Below are 5,147 nucleotides of genomic sequence, written 5' to 3' on the forward strand. Positions count from 1 at the left end.
CTAAGACAGAGAGTGCCTTTTTTTGCCAAAGGGGGTTGTATTAACAACTAAAGCATGACAGCACCATAAGGTGTGCATTTTATTCAGATTACCCAGAATAAAAATCTGTCCTGTTATGTTCATCCATCAGGTGCTGGAAATACATCACAACACACCATTAACCTCCCATTTTGTCCTTCTTATCGTAGAATATAATCATAGGATGGGTTGGGTTGGAAGGGATCTTAAAGCCCATCCAGTCCCACCCACTGCCATGGGCAAGGACACCTTCCACCAGACCAGGTTGCTCCAACCTGGCCTTGGACACTTCCAGGGATGCGAAAGCCACAGCTTCTCTGGGCACCCTGTGCCAGGGCCTCACCACCCTCATTATAAAGAATTTCTTCCCAATATCCCACCTACCCCTGCCCTCTGTCACTTTGAAGCCATTCCCCACTTTGTCCTGTCAAAACTGTCCCTTTTCTCCAAAGAATTAACAGAAAGATCTTAGTTTTATCCATGCTGGGTTTAAGGATGTTTAGGTGACCTGCTCCCCTGGGCAGAAGTTGACCAACTGAGAGACAAATGCAGAAAACAAGAGAGCATTTGGAACACGTTGAACTTTTAGAGGAAAAAGTCTGTGACAGCTCTTTAAATGTTGTAGATCCACATCACCCGGGATCAGCTGATAATGTAGTTTGTACACTGCCCATCAATAAAGGACCCAACAGCATCACACTGCCCCAGACATTCCTGCCTGTGCTCCCACCCTGATTTACCAGCCAGTACTTTATTCTCCAGTGTGAACCCAGTTGTATGAACCATAGCACAATGTTACTGGGGAGCAGCAGATGGGTTCTATTAGTCTTATTTACTACGGTTATTTTGAATTTGAGATCCTAAGAACTGTATTGTTAGAATAGGTCACCCTGACCTAATCAATAATAATGAGTTGCTGGGCTTTTTGAGGGCACAACAGCTTGACTCTGATCAAAGTCTTACTCCTTTTGCTTACATTGCTCTCTGCTCTATATTGCTTTTCAATAGGAGAACAGTCCCTGAAAAAAACAAACAGAACAACCAAAAATCAGGTAGTCTGTACCTATATTTGTATGTTAAACACAAACACAACAGTACAAAACACGAGCAAATAAAGAGCTGCCTTGGCAAAGGCAGCTCAGTGATCAATCTGTAGCTGATAGATGATACTAAACCCTGTATTGATGAGAAGCAGAGCTTCTGCTACCTTGATGTTGCCTTTATCAATTAAAGCTGTTCTTATAATTACATTTTTCCTCCTCGTTAAGTTCCAAGTTGTTTGTTTCCTCTTTTATTATTTTTTAGTTGGCATTAAGCTGGGACTGGATACAACTCTAAGGTGATGGGTTACCAATCCTGCTCGAGCAGAAGCACTCAAGGAGCACAGCACATCCTGTCCTACAGCTCTTGTCACCAGTATTTACTGTCCAAGGCCTTTGTCCTCTCAGCCATGCAGAAAATAAAATTCCCCAGTGCCCTTCCAAAATTTCCCTCTGTAGTTTGCTCTCATTTAAGCAGTTTTAATGCCTGTGCACCTCTGCAGATACTGCCCACTTCATTATGCTGCATTTAGAGCAGCAGCTCCCTGGCACCCTGACAAGGGATTATTCCTAATGCTCTCCAGGAAAGCAGAACCAATGGAAAACAATTTACAAAAAAATATCTGCCAGACTTCTTTCTTCTCCTCTTCCCTTCTTTCCAGCAAGGGAATCGATAACCTTTTATTTGCAAAATATGGCTGTATAATGGAATCCCAGACTGGTTTGGGTTGGAAGGGACCTTAAAACTATCCAGTCCCACCCCCTGCCATGGGCAGGGACACCTCCCACCAGCCCAGGTTGCTCCAAGCCCCGTCCAACCTGGCCTGGGACACTTCCAGGGATGGGGCAGCCACAGCTTCTCTGGGCAACCTGTGCCAGGGCCTCACCACACTCTGAGTAAATAATAATAGTAATAATAATAATAATAATAATACCCAAACCAACAACAGGAACAACCATAACATCAACAGTAATAACAAGAATTGAGACATTTGCAGCCCCTGCTGTGCCCTCGGGCCCTGACAGTCCCTGTGCTGTGTCAGGAGTATCGTGACAATCTGCAAATCTCATCCAACACCAAGTAAATGTGCAGAGAACAGGATTCCTGTCCCTAGTGCTGATGGAAAAGAGCATTTTGCTGCACCCTCACAGCTAATCCACTGTGGAGTCCAGCCAATGGAGCAGGAATAAGGCAGCACTTGCTCTCACTTTTATACTTATTTTTGCTCACATCAGCAAGAATTATGCTTATTAATAGACCAAATTAAGGAACCAAGTGTTCCCAATGTATTTAGGACAACGAGGAATATGGAGACACCAGGACAACTGGTATCTCCAGCTGAGTCAGTCAGATTATACTGAGGAGTGAGGTGCAAGTTCTGCAGCCTTTCGTAGAAATCATGGAATGTCCTGAGCTGGAAGGACCCACAAGGGTCATCATCCAACCCCTGACCCTGCAGAGACACCCCAACAATCCCACTCTGTCCCTGAGGGTGTTCTCCAAATGCTCCTTGAGCTCTGGCAGCCTTGGGGCCATGACCACACTCCTGTACTGTCCATGGCAACTTATTACTGGAGTTCCCAGTTCTGACTTTGGGGTTGGGGTTTGTCATCTCCCCTCCACGATCTCAGAGCACCATGTCAAGTGGGACCCACACTTCCTTTCTGCTGCTCTCTGGCAGACATGGCAGGAAGTGTTTTACTTGGAAGTACTCAGAGAACATATTGGAAAACCAGAAGCCATAAGGAAAAACCTGCTCTTGCCAACAGATTTCCTTCTCCATCTCACTGCAGAGCAACACCCCCTGCCCTCGGGGCCGTGGATGAATGAGGAACCTTTGGGGTTTGTGTAGCCCAAGTGCCAAAGTAGCTCTTCACTGTGGCATTTATAAAGAAACAGGTTCTCTGCTCTAAATCTTTAACATCCATATTAAAAAATAAAAAACAAATATTCATTTTTCATTGAACTTCTTAAAAATAAAAAACGAGAGAAAATCTCTTTCAGCCGCCTAAAACCAAAACCAACTCCAACCTTCAGCTCCTGCCCCTCTGGCCCACAGTCATTTCATATAAATATTTTAAAAGAAGGATTGTTATTACCTCTCATGGCTCAGCTCCTGCAGGTTTTGTTCCAAGTCACAACATATGTTGGAATGTGAGCTGTGTCCTCTGGGAGGTGGCAACTGTCCCTCTGGGGACCAGGTTTAGGCCACGTTCCTTCTTGCAGACCCCCAAGGAGCTGGAGCAGGGTCTAGAATCCCAGAATGGTTTGGGTTGGAAGGGACTTTAAACCCATCTCATGTCCCTTGCCATGGGCAGGGACACCTTCCCCTAGCCCAGGTGTGTCTCCCAGAGAGAACTGGAATGGAAAAGTTTAAGTCCATTCTTAGGCAATGATGCACCAGTTTTCAAGCAAACTCTCAGCTGATGTTGCTGCTGTCACACAAAGAACAATTTGAACTTTTTTGCCTTTTAGAAGTAGAATAATCAGTCCCTTCAAACCCGCAAAGGAAACGGTGCCGTGGAGAGAAGGGAAGGGAAAGATGTGGGAGCTGGGAGAACAGGGAGACAGCATTAATTACACAGAGCCTGACAGGGAGAGGAGAAAATTTTACACCCTTCAAAAGGAAAAGAATTAAGAGATGATTGAGAGCAGGGAAAACTGGTAATTTCTCTGAGCTCTTTAAAGAGTTTACCAACCTCTTAATGGAGCTCCGTGTGTTAGAAGGAGATGGAAAACAGCCCAAGCAGCAGCCTGGAAATATAAAACATAATTATTTTTTTTTTGGGGGGGGGGGTTTGTTAGAAAATAAGCATATTTCTGAGATTCAAAGGAAAATATCTACTCACCTATCAGGGAAAAGTTAAGCAAAAAACCAGCTGCAACACTTTCAACCAAATATTTTCATTTAAAAACAAAATATGCCCAAACTAGTGTTGTTTGTGTGAAAAGGCTGATATAAAGAACATCTTGAAATGGCAGAAAATGAAGCTGAAAAGCACTCTTCATTTGGAAATACAAGGAAAAAAGTTACATTTCAAATTTGATACAAATCAAAGTGCCGCAAAACACCCAGCAGATGGAACATATTGCTTTCAGAGAAAGCAACAATAAGGAAGCAAAACCATTCACCTCAATTCAGGAATAGAAAGTTTCTGAAGTATTTTGCAGGACAGGAAAACAATTTCACTCTGAGGTTCCTGGGGGAAGCCAGAAAAAACTGGTTATTCAATTTATAAAAGCAAGAACGGAACACATTGAGATGTTACCTTTGGCTATGAGAGATGGGAATGAAAATAAGCCCAGGTTCAGAGCAGCAGCACTCAAACCTGAGCCACTTTTCATGAGGGACATGTAAAGTGCCTCATTAAGTCTCTCCTGCCATTCCAAGCCTTTTGCTGCCGGGGGTCAATAACAGGGAAACGTCACGGACCAAAGTGAAACTGTGGGACAAGAAACTGGGAAAATTAAAACCTCCCAGGCTGCAAAACTCACAGCAAGGGATCGTGGAATCATGGAATGGTTTGGCTTGTGACCTCAAAGGCCATCCAGTGCCACCCCTGCCATGGGCAGGGACACCTTCCACTATTCCAGGGTGCTCCAACCTGGCCTTGAACGCTTCCAGGGGTGGGGCAGCTACAGCTTCTCTGGGCAGCCTTGTCTCCCCAGCACAGTTAATATTCTGTCTAAAAAACACAGTTTTGGCTGCATTTGTACCAAAAGAGTGAGACAGAAATGAAGGGCTTCATTCTGAGGAGTGAAGTGATATCACAGCAAACATCCACACGGGCAAAGACTGGAGAGGGAGTTACCACTGGTATTTTGGGAAATGGAACTGCTGAATGACTGAGGGTGGAGAAGGACTATAAAAAGAAAAAGAAAGACTGTGCAGGAAGCCCAGCACCTTTTCCCTGGGGAGTTTAAAACAAATATTTTAATTCCACTCTATTTTGAAAGTTTCTTAAAATAATGTGAGACTGGATATTTTTATGGTGGAAGCGATGGCACATCTTGCTAATCCAAGTTATTTGTGTGCACACAGAAAGCCAGTCTTGTGTAGTATGAATTTGGTAAAATCCTTTTAGCTC

General features: G+C 44.1%; 1 long non-coding RNA gene across 1 annotated transcript; it reads right to left on the reverse strand.

The window, feature by feature from the left end:
* Positions 1–765: 765 nt before the first annotated feature.
* Positions 766–4,550, reverse strand: LOC108503255. The gene is made up of 5 exons (XR_001876778.1): positions 4,389–4,550; positions 4,192–4,259; positions 3,759–3,813; positions 3,159–3,309; positions 766–1,037 (listed from the first exon to the last, which is right to left on the reverse strand). It is a non-coding gene; the product is annotated as an uncharacterized LOC108503255 (long non-coding RNA).
* Positions 4,551–5,147: the final 597 nt, after the last annotated feature.

The sequence above is a fragment of the Lepidothrix coronata genome, unplaced genomic scaffold (genome assembly GCF_001604755.1).
Source record: "Lepidothrix coronata isolate B3197 unplaced genomic scaffold, Lepidothrix_coronata-1.0 Scaffold134, whole genome shotgun sequence".
In the NCBI taxonomy this organism is placed as follows: domain Eukaryota; kingdom Metazoa; phylum Chordata; class Aves; order Passeriformes; family Pipridae; genus Lepidothrix; species Lepidothrix coronata.